This window comes from Apostichopus japonicus, chromosome 22 (assembly GCF_037975245.1).
Source record: "Apostichopus japonicus isolate 1M-3 chromosome 22, ASM3797524v1, whole genome shotgun sequence".
NCBI lineage: Eukaryota > Metazoa > Echinodermata > Holothuroidea > Aspidochirotida > Stichopodidae > Apostichopus > Apostichopus japonicus.
Window position 1 is genome coordinate 16,399,577 of NC_092582.1, and position 15,302 is coordinate 16,414,878.

The following is a 15,302-nucleotide window of genomic DNA, read 5'->3' on the forward strand; positions in this document are numbered from 1 at the left end:
ACTTCTAGAATTTCTTTTCTTTCTCAACTTTTTGTCGTTTATTGTTTGTCAGTCCAACTCTGTTCAAAGCTTCTCACATTGTTGTAAAAGGATAATCACGAAATAACTAATTCAATTATCGAATTATATATGATGGGTAAGCCGCGGGGGCATACGGTGTCATTTATAAACCCTCAATGGAACTTTAATTAGTTGGTAAAGTGAACAAAGCAAAAAAACACAACGAAGCAACAACACAAAAACACTTTTGAACACGTTGGCAAAAAAATAAAATTGATAATGTCACGGTAGCGTGGTTTTTGGAAAATCCAATTAACCCCAGGTAAGCACAATGAATCAAGGTCAAGGGAACTAAATTAGTTCGTGACCAAAGCTAAATGGAAAGACCGATAGAAGAGTTACCAAATATAAAGACCAATAATAATAATGCAACCAGACAAACGACGAATCTGAAATTTTTTAACAAACAGCGTCATTGAGTGAATATGAGAGGGGAAATATATATATATATATATATATATATATATATCTGTAAACATAACATGTATAGAGACGTATATATAAGCTTGTTACACAATATATGCGTTGTCGATGATGTAGGGATGGTATGTCATTATTCTTGTCGATAATTTGTTTTCTTTGGTGACACGATCTCGTCTCGTTCAATCGATGTAATCACGTGATAAAGTGAAAAAAGGGCAAACAAAGGGACGATCGTTGATGTTTAAGAAGACACATATACCCAAACATCATCTTAGGCTTATAATATGACAGAGATCTTTGTGTCAAGAAAACTCTACCAAACAACTGATGATTTGTTTTGTTTTGTTCTTTTGGAGATATCCTATTATAGTTTAATAGTCATGTCTAGGAGATGTCGTTTTTATTAATTTGTGATGTCACTAATGCCACTATATGATTTGTAACCTGTCACATTCTCACTCTAGGAGGTTAACAGTGTTAACACTGACACCAGTGTCACTATTAGGTCATTTTTAAGATGTTCCATGTGTTTAGATGCGACATCTGCAAACCCCATCGTAGTAAAAAAAAGACAACCAATAAACAATTGTAGCACAGGTGGCTAACTTGATGATGTCATAGTTTAGACTTGATCAAGTCTTCAGTCTTGTATGTCAAAAAAAAAAACACATTAAACTGGTAATAACTCCCATATTGTATAACATTTTCTAAGCTGCTTGGAGAAGTTGTTCAATATATACCGATCGTTAATCACTAAGACCATTAACAACGGTACGGATGGTGTCTCCTCTTATAACACGGTCGCTGAAAAATGAAAGCGAAGTAGAGTGTGCTTTTCGAAGGCGTCAAAAGCGCAAGGACACATAGAACACTCAACCACCCTCCCCAGCCCGTCCCTTACCCCCCCCCCCGCCTGGTTAAAGTATAAGGTATATAAATAACCTACCTAAATATCCGCTACTCGAACAGGCAGGATGGAGGGGCGATATGTGAAGAGAGGGAGGGCGAGAGCGGTTGAAATCGAAATATAAAAAAAATAAATCGATATTTGGATCTTTATGATTTATTTATTTTACGAAGACGTGATATGACAACATCTCAAAGAGTTTACAATGCACTGTAGGAACTATAAGTATAGTGATGTGTTCGTTTCGTTATGCGATATTCATTCTGAAAAGGAAATTTAAATCTTGCTTCCTGTATATGTGTTTCATATACTTCACTGAAATCCTTTGAAATAACATTAATCTACAAAACAGAAGGTAGGAATCAATATGGTAGAAATCAAATGTGATTTTTTTTTTTTTTTAACTTTTTTTTTTTTTTTTTTTTGGAAATGCAAGTCAAAACCTTGGAAGGCTTCAAGGCAAAGATAACAAGTAACAATTAAGTGTTTTTGACGATGAGAAAGCTTTCGAGTGAAGGTTTTAGATGTCGGTGTAATTGCGTTACTGTCTCTCTCCCCAACGATTCAATTTGTGTGCCATGTCGTCATTGACATTCTCTATGAAATGACGATTGTTACTTAAGTATAATCAAATTACCATGTATCAGTAAATTGGAAAGCAATTCCAAGGTAAATAAAGATTTGTTGTTATAAAATAAGAAAAAAGCACTTTGGGAATTGTTTTGATTATCAAATGAAATTGAAAATTAGGTTTATTGCCAGCCGTTTTTTCTAGTCTCGAATCCTTTTTTTTTTCTTTTTCCTTTTTGATTAATCAAACGGAGTGGTTACTCAGTTGATCGGTTTTTGTGTCGATGCGGCCTGCCTGCCTGCATGCTGGGGATGTTTTAATATGAAAGACGGTGCTTGCTCTTTCGCAATTTAACGCGAAGTACAATTTATCGGAATTGATTTCATTGCGATGATTTCATTTCGAAAATATTCATTCGTTTGTCCCCGCACGAGAGAGTAAAGAAGAAAGAATCGGGGGGAGAAGTGTTTCAGGTAAACGGAGCCGTGTATAGTTTGAATCAAGCTTCGTTTATTATTAAAGGGCACATATATCTGTATATAACTCAAAAGGACAATTACTCGTGATTGTACGTCATCAGCGCGGTATAGGCTATACTTGGTGCTATATAGTTACTAGGTAGGCTATATCGTCTGTTGAGTGTGTGTACCTGTACGGGAAGGAAGTGGAGCGTCTGTGCGATAGGGAGGCTTTGCAGGGAAGGAGGTTGGGGGGGGGCGGAGGAGGGACGGGAGGATTGGGGAAGAGGGTTGTACGTAACAGTGTTAGGGTCCTGTAGGGGTATGCAACTTACTATTGCAGCATGTAAATAGGTTAACACAGTTTACGTATATAGTATACTTTGAAAATATGCATATGAAATATACACAACCAAGAGAAAGGAAAACGGTTTCGGATCCTATATAGTGGCACTATGGCATCACAGATTTTCGGAATGACAGCTCCCAGAAACGGTCTTTATAAACTAGGATACCTTCCAAAGACAGCAAGGTTTTTCTTAGCTGTTTAGGAGTTGTGTGTGTGTGTGTGGGGGGGGGGTAAGGGGGGAGGGAGTTCTTCACAAACATCTCTGTCAGACATTATAGCTACAGATGGTGGTTGGATTGGTGTCCCATTTAGAGCCTATATATGCTCGTGCTTATAGCTAAAGGGAATTATACTTGTATACTCGTAGTCGTGTTTGGTGCTATACAAATCTGTATATATGTGTATAGCGTCTTTAAAAGTTTGATGAATTAACTGAAGTTGCCCGAAGGCAGACGTTCACATTTATTGTTTTGATAAATGTGGTTTAACCGGTCTAACCTACTTCATTATCTAACCAAGAGTGGGTGCTATAAGCCAATTTCTCTACCCACGTCATGACTTTTCAATTATAAGAAAAATGGTTCTCCTATATGTCAAGCAAGCTCATAGTAGTCCTACAAATCGTTCTTTTGCAGATCACACACATGTCGGATGATTCTATAGAAAGTCGAACAGAGTTTTAGTACGTAAAGCAAAGTATAGCAACGGTTTACACTAACACAAACCGTTCACCGACCAGGGACGTAGCCTGGGGGGGGGGGGGCAATGGGAGAGACCCCCCTTTTGAGTACCCCGAAAAATAAAATTTAACTAAAAGCAGGAAATATCATTAAGGCCCTCTTTTCAGGTTGTAGGAAGCTATAAGCGAACCTTCTCAATCTTTCCCCTGAAATTTCGTTTGCTACGTGGGAGGCATTTTGGGCAAAAACTTCATTGTACATCATGGCGCTCCGTTAAATATAGTAATGCTCTCTTTGTGAGATGTGCCCCTTTTAAATTCTGCCACCCCCCCCCCCCCGTCCTTCAAATATCGTAACAGGTCTGTTTTCTTTATGTAGCGCCCACATATGGCAAGCCAAAAGGGTCATAACGGCTGTCTGCCACACTTGCTCGAAACCAATCAATACAGCGTATATATATATATATATATATATATATACCGTATTTAATGCAGGGGAGGCGCAGTGAACTGCCTAATGATATGCAACGGATTACTTGGGACGGGAAGGTCAGACAAAGGCACAAGTTAACTTACATATATATATATATATATATCAGGGCGAGAAAAAGTCATCCTCTGCTCCGCTTACAGGTTGTATAACATATTCAAGAGCTTGCATCCGGCTTACATTTCTTTTAGATGTCTAGATACGTCGAGTCACGTCACAGAGAATTGCCAAAGCAGACGAGAGAAGAAAAGATAAGATCAGCTATGACAAATATGCATGCGAATCTACAAAAACCAAAAAAAAAAATAAGTACTCAAGACACTTGCTTGAATCCACTTAGAATATTATCAAAGTTATCAATCTTGTTTTCTTCGGGAAACGCGCTGTGGCGAAGTTTTATTCTTTCTCTCTCCACCTCTCTTTCTTTCTGTCTTTCATTTAATCCGAGGACTCATGAAAACGATGATATCAATCGAAATGGCTTTTTATATACAATGATCAGAAGACAATTTGATAATGTAGACCGACCGTGGCTTAAAAAAAAAAACGAGGAGAAAGGGACACTCAATACTTAAAAGCTATATAAATCTTTGTTCCGTCGAATCTTCTTGAAAGATATGAGTATATAAGTTGAAACAATAGACAAACATGAAACGTTGTTCAAGGCAACAGTATAACAGTCTCGAAATCAACTCTGAACTTTAACAGCTCTTGTTCAAGAAATCCATATTCTTATATTTTATAATTGCTACATAATCTTTGTTTCGTCGAACATTCTTCAAAGATATGAGTATATAAGTTGAAAACAATACAAACATGAATATTCTAGGCAACCTATTCAATCAAGTCAGTCCATTTGGTCAGGAGAGTAGGGGCAGGGGTGCATGAAGGGGAGGGGGGTGGGATGCATGGATCCATGTGTTCCCTTTCCGATAAATGAATAGTATATTATCGGGTTGGTGCAACCTCCTCCAGCAGCATGAATAGATAAATAAAAAAGTATATATATATATATATATATATATATATATATATATATATATATATATACATATATATATATATATATATATATATATATATATATATATATATATATATATACATATATATACATATATATATACGTAATTTTGGTACTTCACTTTATTTTCACAATATGTCATGTTTCGTTTCATATGCATATTTAAGTTTAACTTCCTCTTTTTCGTAGTTTATTGTTGTTTTACTTTATGCCACATCTGCAATCCTGTTTCATATCAACTCATATTTCACTTTACATTATTCTTGATTAACTTCACGTTTTGTTTTTTGAGATGCAGTCATTTCGTTTTCCACTTCATGTTATGCATACCTTTTTTTTCTCTTTTACATATTCCATATTTTATGTTAAATTTCTGTGATCTACATCATTCAACACTTCACTATATTTCACTTCATATTTTGTCTACTTTCACTGTATATCAAGTGTTTCATCCACTTTTCCTTCAAACATTAAAAAAACATCCAAAATCCATACGCATAACTTGAAAAGTCATATTTATAGCTTGTGTATATATGCTATTCTGCTCAAGCACATAAACCAAGCATGTATGTAAACCTGGTTCCTTTAACAGGTAAAACTTCAAGAGACAAAAATTAAGCTTAACTACGAAGACCTAGAGAGGACATGGTTAAAACAAAATTATTACGTACGTACGTAATAATACTACGTACGTACGTAATAATTATCACGTACGTACGTGATAATACTACGTACATACGTAATAATATCACGTACGTACGTGATAATTACTACGTACGTACGTAGTGTTATTACGTACGTACGTAATAACTACTACGTACTTATGTAGTGATTATCACGTACGTATTTGATAATTATAACGAATGAAGGCCTACGTATAGGCCTACACTCCAAAAACAACCTGGTGAAATTTTCACCAGGAGTTGCGTTTATTGCTACCCTATATATCCTGGTTGTTTTCACCAAGTTGCCTGGTTAATGAGATTTTAACAAAATCCTGGTAGATATAATCAGGAAAGCCTGGTTAAATTTCGTGGTGAAATTTTGACACTGTCCTGGTTAATATCAATGGGTATTCACCTCATTCCTTGTGATATTAACCAACATTTCCTGGTTGATGCTAATACTATCCTGGTTAATATCACAGAATGTTCCACCCCTTTCTGGTTAAATTAAACAACATTTCCTGGTTGATGTCACCATTATCCTGGTTAATATTAAACTGATTTTCCACCTCATTCCTGGTTAAATCACCCCTTTCCTTGTTAATATGCCACCTTATTCTCCATTTAAGTTGCAATGCATTCAAATTGAGAAAAAGCAGAACATAAATTATAAAACAACATCATCAATGTTACTGATAGCTAACTTTATTTGCATCTCCATTACTTTTGAATTTTGAGTAATAAGTGAACTTTGGCAATTTAGTTTAATTAATTCCTCAAATATTAATACAATGAATTAATATAAGAAATGCAATACTGAAATCAAAATTTTGAGGACATATTTACAGCATAACCATCGTCACATGCTGAAGCTCTGATTGCTCGACATCAACTGTGAAATGTAACAGGGATACCAAGACCTTGATCAGCACTTTTACACAAGGATTCAACTTGGAAATCACTTAAACAGTTTTCAGCACAGAACAAGAAATGGACCCTATACCTGTCTCTTGAAATACTTGATCAAAGCCTCTCTCCCAATAACCTTTGTTACGACAAAATTCAGCCCTGTGTCAGTAGCTTCTTTTCTTTAAAGGTATGCTGTATTAGCCCCAAATATGCTAGATATTCAAATGTGGTCACCTTTGGTCAGAATTCTACTGTTTTTATTACAACCTTTGAGGAAATTTTCCCATTCAGTCATCTTGTGTGTCCTTAAAAATGTCTGAGAACAATTGGAAGGTACTTTTTGAAAACTTCTTGCCATTATAGCGTGCTATAATTTGGGGCATATACTGACTACCATTAAACTAGATAGGAAGGTCTTAGAAGATCTTTGTTCACATTGTTAATGATGGGAATGACCTAATACCAAATTGATTTGTTTAATTTAATTATTTACTTATTGGTAATTAATTCATATTTTTAATTTAATTACAATTATATTTTACCACTTTGCACAGACAAACCGAGCATCTGCAAGACAATAATTAGGCTTCCAACGATACCATAAATGTTTTAGTAATAAGCTCATCCTTGGACCTCACATACTTGTGCAAATTATTTTAACTCCAACAGAAAGTGGTAAGTTAAGCTTATTATAATCACAAGAAAGATTAATTTGAAAAGATTTTGAGCTAACAGTTAAGTAGTTAAAGTATAAACCAAAGTGTCCTTGAACATGAAATTTCTGATACTCCGAGCCCGAATGACCATAATTATGATCACGTTTTGCATACATCCACATGTCCGTCCGTGGACTCAGGAAGAAGCGTTTCCAAACAATTAACTAAACCGACCCCTAAATGACCTTTGACATAAAATTCCTGAGCACTTCCACAAGTCTTTTCATCACAGGCCACCTCTATGCAAGTTTCATTGAAGTTGTACCAACAGGTATTATCAATTGTGGACAGAGAGATGAATTGAAATGCAAAACATCAAATTGTTTCTTATAAAAACAGCGACAATCACATTCTTGAAGTGCATCATCCAAGCTACAGACATCCTTCTACTATTGCAAAGCTGTGTTACTTGGTAGCCTCTCTCGATTTCTCATTTTCACCTCTTCCAGTTTGTACCAATCTAGGAAAGGAATGAAACAATTAAAGTATTAAATGGTGTGTTAACGAACCAGAATGAAAAGAAGATAAATCGCTTTCTTCAGTCTAATAGTTTGTGCCATGCTTTTTGAAAACCTAACCCTTACCCTAATTTAATCTTGGAATAATTCTCTGAGTTGGTCAGTCTTATTTCTGTTTGGGATTGTTTTCCACAGGGCATTTTATGTGGTTTTTAACCCTAGGCTCCTTTGACATTTAGTAACCTGTTAGGTTAGGTTTGTGTGTAAAGTAGGCTAACCTTATACTAATACTAGCTGATACAATGTAGTGATTTGAGATTAGCAACTAACCTTAATTGAATTGAATTTGACGTGGTAGTTATTATAATAAATGGGCTAGCTGTTGATGCAGGAGGGCTACACAATATGATTATCAACATACAATTGAACGTTTATACTTTTAAAATCAATTTCAAGGCTAAAAATAAACCTCAAACAATTATCTGTAGTGTAGGGTAGTCCTGTCCTACCCTCACCTAGCCTATAAAATGTGAGTTCAATCAGGGAGTTGTTCTAACAAATACCTTCGCCCATCTATTAGTATTACCCTGGCTATATGTGCATAGGCTGGGGAGTTTAAGTGATCTACCAGGGAGTTGCCGTAACATCATCTTGGATCGACAGCGGCAATAGACACTACACAGGCCTTATTACTGGCCTAGCCCATGACCTATCCACGTGAGATTCAATGAACACAAGCTTAACGTGAGGCCTAGGTCTAACATACGCCAGACCTATTTATGCATTAATTGAGCCTAGGACTAATGATCCGGGAATGAGTTCCAGCACAAAATTGTGGCGGCTTAAGTACAGGCATCCCTGTGGTGTTACTGTTAGTCGAACGAACGTACCTTAATTGTCTGTCTCCGGCATTTTTGAGTTAACTAGTCTATAGGCTGCATAAGCTTGACTTCTGACTTCTTGCATGTAGACAAATGTGTTACAGTATATACGTACCGCGTACTGCCACTTCTTACTATCTTCGGTATAGAACGTAAAATTATCACGTACGTACGTAATAAATATTACGTACGTACGTAATAATTTTTTTTTTTTACCATGTCCTCTCTAGGTCTTCGTACTTAACAATAGAGCAAAAAAAAAAAAAAAAAAATACGACATTTGATGTCTGCTTTCAGCTAATCATAATCAAGGTCTCGCCCCAGCTTCGGTTGAAATCCCCAAATATTTCATAGCTTTTTAGATTAATTCATCTTCGGAAAGTGAAAGATACTTCTTTTTTTTTTGATCAACAGCCATGATCTCTCTGTCTCTCTATCTCTCTCTTGCTTCATCTTTTTTTTTTTTATCTCGCTAAGTAATATGGAATGTTTATATCTTTGTTGCATTACTGTAATAGATCGTGCACGAGGACATTTTTGAATATCTTCTTCTTTTCTTCGTCTGTCACTGTACACTATAGTGGGGATGTTTTGTTTCTCATTTAGGACTAGGACACTGTGCTATCCACCATTAGTCAGCAGTCTCAGGGCTTTCACTTAAATTAGCTTTACTGACAGCTACCGTTGGCAATCTACAATATTACTACTCTCTGGTAATATATCTGAGAGTACCCTCATTTCTCTGGTACGAGGGTATATTGGATGATGCCGATGTGGACTGCATGGTAAACATGCATATGTAGGTCTGTATGCTAGTATTATTGAAACTAGGTTCGTATCTCACACCCTTGGTAAAGGCAATATAAACAAAAAATATAACATCACGTTGTGGTATCTCCATCCATCCATCCATCCATCCATCCATCCATCCATCCATCCATCCATCCATCCATCCATCCATCCATCCATCCATCCATCCATCCATCCATCCATCCATCCATCCATCCATCCATCCATCCATCCATCCATCCATCCATCCGTCCGTCCGTCCGTCCGTCCGTCCGTCCGTCCGTCCGTCCGTCCGTCCGTCCGTCCGTCCGTCCGTCCGTCCGTCCGTCCGTCCGTCCGTCCGTCCGTCCGTCCGTCCGTCCGTCCGTCCGTCCGTCCGTCCGTCCGTCCGTCCGTCCGTCCGTCCGTCCGTCCGTCCGTCCGTCCGTCCGTCCGTCCGTCCGTCCGTCCGTCCGTCCGTCCGTCCGTCCCTCCCTCCGTCCGTCCGTCCGTCCGTCCGTCCGTCCGTCCGTCCGTCCGTCCGTCCCTCCCTCCCTCCGTCCGTCCGTCCGTCCGTCCGTCCGTCCGTCCGTCCGTCCGTCCGTCCGTCCGTCCCTCCGTCCCTCCCTCCCTCCCTCCCTCCCTCCCTCCCTCCCTCCCTCCCTCCCTCCCTCCCTCCCTCCCTCCCTCCCTCCCTCCCTCCCTCCCTCCCTCCCTCCCTCCCTCCCTCCCTCCCTCCCTCCCTCCCTCCCTCCCTCCCTCCCTCCCTCCCTCCCTCCCTCCCTCCCTCCCTCCCTCCCTCCCTCCCTCCCTCCCTCCCTCCCTCCCTCCCTCCCTCCCTCCCTCCCTCCCTCCCTCCCTCCCTCCCTCCATCCATCCATCCATGTATATATATATATATATATATATATATATATATATATATATATATATACATTTATATATACACACATATATACACATGTATATATATACATATATATAAATTTTAATATATATGTAAATACAAATGTTTACCCACACACCCACACGCCCACACACAAATATATATATATATATATATATATATATATATACATTTATATACATATATAACGTGATTTGATGTAAATTTTTCCTTTAGAGGTTCACTTAGTCTGTACATAATGCCATTTAGATGCTTTCTGCTTTTGCCCCTCTCCGTCCCCTTCCCTCCAACGGTTCATTTAATAATGAAGAAGATCCACTTGTCAAATAAAGGTTTTCCCCACCCCTCCCCTCCCCCTCCCCCTCCCCCCCCTCTTTCTCTGCTTAGAAACAGTTTGGATGCGTGTAATGTGTCGTATATTTCAACTTCCAGTTTCTCTCTCTAGCCAATTAAATCTGTCTTGTTTTGGCTGTGCCGGTTATAAAGTGCAGTTTCTGATGGATCTTGAGCATTGTGAACGTGCCCGAGTAAAGATTACTAAAATGCTCTTAATAATATATTTCAGCATTTACAACCTTCCGCTGTTAATTTCACGGATTAACTTTTATGAAAGATTTGAACAATGGCAATATAGAAGGAAAAAGGGTAAAAGCCTCTCAAAAAGACATATAAATATATATATATATATATATATAGGATAATATCTCCATCTTCTAAAAGCCAAAAGTTAGTCCTCTTCTTTATAAATTTCTTTTTTTTCCTCTTGTTATGTCTCTTTTTTCTTTACTTTACTCTGTCGACTTTTTCCATTATTTTCTTGTGTTCTTTAAAAATTAAAGAATGCTTTTAACTTTTATAGGAGAAACTATAAAAGACAGAAAAATATACGGTAGATTATTTATAGAGATAAAGTCCGGTAGGTTAATTCTTTATTTATGTCTTGTTTTGCCTTTTTTCTGTTTTTATGGTTTTTTTGGTTTGTTTTTTTTTGTCGTCAATATTCGTATAGCATGCATAGAATAGAAATTTGGGGAAAAGAAAAACTGCGAGATCAGAATTAACACACTCTGTGGGAGGGTGGAATCCCGATTAGAAATGAAATATTAATCACACGTTTTAGAGCCTTATAAACAAATCTGAAAAAAAATCTTTCAATTACTATTAAGATTAGAAATTATGATAACGTATATGCGCATACTCACCCATAATGAAGAAAAAAGCAAACCCACACCTTCTATTATTTAAAACGCATTCATTATATGAAGCAAGCAAACCTTTTGCTATATACTTGCAACGTATTAACAGAGGTTCTTACCGATTTTAATTTTTCTTCTTTAAGAATTATCCCTAAATTTAAATATCTTATAATCTATGGCAGACTATTAAAGATTATATGAAGTTGACAGGGAAAAAAAAAAGAATACTTGTACGATAATTTTTTTTTTATATACTATTGGATAATACTTCGAAAGCTTTTAAAAGGTTGAGACTGATAAATATTTCATTTAAGGATCCTTCCGTCATAAAGGCATCAAGAGGGTGTGGGTGGAAAGTGGAAGGCAATAAATAAAGAAGCTTAGGTAATTATAACTTGCTCGCCTTTGAATAATAAAAAGCCAAGGATTTTTTTTTAGGTGGCCGGGGTCGGGGTCGAGGAGATTAGTATAGCCGTAGACTACATATTAAGATTAAACAATAACAAGTTTTCAAGTTGCTTCTGAAAAGTATCAGTTGTTGTTTGCTAGTTTAGAAACAAGCATTAAGTATATGTATTTGTCATATAAAATATACAATAAAGTCAATATATATTAATATATAATTATATATTTTATATTCGTGGTTTCAACTTATATTTTCGTTTATAACACGAAATCGCGAGAAATATCATTGTTTTGACGTGCTGTAAAGTTATTAGCAACTCAGTAAATCAATAATTTTGATCATTTTCGTTAAGATGTAACGTAATGCAATGTATGTATGTATGAAGGCATCTTTGTATCTATGTATAATAGTTATACATGCACAAAGTATTATGCGTATCTAAGTATAGGCCTATACAATACACATAGACTATGGTGGTGCCGTATCGGACAAAGAAAGGTTTTGTTAAGAGATAACAAATAAGAAGATTATTATAATTGTATTGTTTTACGTCCATGACCACTACCCCGATGCTAAATTTAACTTCTTTTTATTGAGAATTCACTCTTTAGTATCTGTGGCGATATTATCAGACACTATGATAACAATATCTACGCAAAATGTGTGGGCATTGTACAGCTATATATAATATTCAGTACACAATTAAAATCCTGGTATTCAAAGTGGAGGTCGTGAAACCTTTTCAAGGTCACCATTATAAAAAAAACTTAAATTTATAAATATTTATATAATAAATAAAATGATATTGCCGATATGTATAATATAGTGTTGGGAAAAGATGGACACATCTTGAATATATATTACTCCAAAAGATGCAGGCATTTTGCAACTAACCACCCTTATACGTATAATAATATCTCAAAGGGAAGGAAGAACCTCCCCCCCCCACCTCCCGACCCACCCTGTGACACCTTCATCAGACCACTGGAGGGTCGCCAAGGTGTAAATTATGGTCACCAAGGGAATAAAGGAGTTAGGGATTCAGATCACCATGGAGGTAAAACATAGTTCTTTCCGAAAGATGGGGCGAATGGCTCAACGGGTTCGTCTATCACAGTCAAACAGGGAGCTTCATGCCTCAGTTTGTATTAACCTATTAGAATGTTAATGACAAGTTTGTATTAACCTATTAGAATGTTAATGACAATGTGTGACGAAGCGAGATACTTTATATGAGGTAATCGACGACGAAACTTTTTGCGAAGTTGTGAGGTATTTTTGTAGCTCATAGGGAGATACATCCATGGGCACCCTCCCCCCTCCTCCCCCTCCCGACTCCAACCTTCCACCCTCAAGTTGACAACCCAGATTGCAAACCTTTACGGGACATGATAAGCTTATGCCCCTTTCATAAGTTAGTTGTGCCCTCTTTGAGAAAGACAAATAACCCTTTTTATTCCAGCCCCCTTTTGTTTTGGTAAAATAAAATTGCCCGTCTTGGTGACTGAAAAAAACAGTGACCTTTTTGTCGAGGAATTTAGAAAACTGTAATTAGAATAAGTGCTCTCGTGTTAAGATATCAAAACAAAACAAAGGGTAAGGAAAAGGTACCGTTTTGTTTTGAAAAACAAAACAAAGAAAAAAAAAATTTCCATTACTGGAATTTGTATAGTATAGAACGCACATGTAACCTAAGGTCCATTTCAGTGTCTGGTCACGTGATGCGTCAGTGTTTGGCGCCTCAATATCAAACTCGCATCCCCCCACTGCCCCTTCGAAGAGGACCGTGCTTGCGTCCCCGGCATAGATTAAACCCTGTCCCGTATATATATACTTCATGAACACAAAAATACGTTAACCGTATCGTTAAAAGCTTAGCTATATGTTTGACAGAGTTACTACAGAAATACATTCATGCTAAAAAAAAACCTTACGATTTCTAAGATAGTCAATATATACTCGCACTTTATTCTTTCTCTCGCTATAACATTGATATAAGGTGCTAACCGACTGTATAGTATCCTATATCTGGGACAAGTTTTATAAATTTGCTAATATGTAAGATCGTGATATTACATATACATATTAAATTTAGGGTTCTCTGTGTATCCCTCCACGACACCCACCCTAGACTCCACCATTGATCGGATGGGTGTCTCCTAGAGCTCCACGTTTGCAGACGGAATCATGACGAGAAAGAAATCTCGTCTGTGTATGGTACGTATAAGCTTCGGTTTGTAACTGTCACACGTGATCCTATACGCAAACACAAAAATTATAGCTATTTTCAAATGTAATCAACCCGTTTATGATTTTCTTCTTTGACCTGACTCAGTTTTCAAAGTCATCAACTTATCCTGTAAATCACATAACTTCATAGTTTGCTTCCCTCTTTCTTTCATTTCTTCTTCATTTTCTTCTTCTTTTTCGTCTTCTTCTGCTTGTTAAATCGATAAAGACTAGAAGAGAAATTCGTCTAAAAATTATTCAGTATAAACTTTTCAATAAAAGCTTTCCTTTTAAACTGTTTCTACATGTTATACGTGACAAGGCAACACCTGTAACAAAGTCATTCCCATTTTCTGTTTTTTTCTTTCTTTTTTGATTGGAAAACAATCAATTTTTTATTTCCTTTAAAATTCCTCTAACGGGACCAGGATCTCTGATGTCATGACTGCGGCGATAAATGCAATAGCACGTTCCTTTAAAACCGATTGAAATTCATTCCCACGGTTGGCCCGACGGAGTATCTCAAGTATCTACTATAAAGTGATTTCCTTCTCCTTTTATTCGTGGAGGGGTTTTTTGTATTTTCCTCTTCTTCATCTTCTTCTTCTTCTTCTTTTTTTCTCTTTTCCCTGTAAATTTTTTCCCTCTCTGTTACAAATAAATTGTCTTGAGTATAGAATCCTGGACAAGATGAGGTATTAATGGAATGGCGTTTGAGAATAAGTCAACTTCATACCTTCCCCCCTTCAAGAAGAGAGGAAAAAAAGAAGCTCTCGATATTGTCTCCCAAAAGTAATTAACGGCAGAGGATGGGTATTGATCAATGCTTATCAATTTCAAGTCAGCCTTCAATGGCTTTCTTAATTGCATCCCTAAGCCCCAATACGTGTCTTGTAACTGCTAAACAGTGTGTAGTTAATTAGCAGATATCGTCTGTAGTGTTGGTTGAGCGTGAGCTTTAGCTTAGCTTTCTCTTATAAGTTCTGTACCACTCTCGAGGGACAATCCAAAACCCCTTAAGCGAACGCTATCCATTAAACAAATCCATTTTCAAAGTTTGACGTTATCCGTCAAAACAAATTGAATGGCGAAACTGCTCCAACAAAATTTTTTAAGGGGGGATGTGTGGGGGGGGGGAGGGAATGTGTTCATGTGTATGGTTCCTAATCTTATATAGCAGCTAGTAAACCTTACTTACTTTTTTTG

The 15,302-nt window shown here is 37.1% G+C and overlaps 1 long non-coding RNA gene across 1 annotated transcript; it reads right to left on the reverse strand.

Moving 5' to 3' along the window:
• Positions 1-6,313: 6,313 nt before the first annotated feature.
• On the reverse strand, positions 6,314-8,786 carry LOC139963754 (uncharacterized). The gene is made up of 2 exons (XR_011791748.1): positions 8,600-8,786; positions 6,314-7,711 (listed from the first exon to the last, which is right to left on the reverse strand). It is a non-coding gene; the product is annotated as an uncharacterized lncRNA (long non-coding RNA).
• Positions 8,787-15,302: the final 6,516 nt, after the last annotated feature.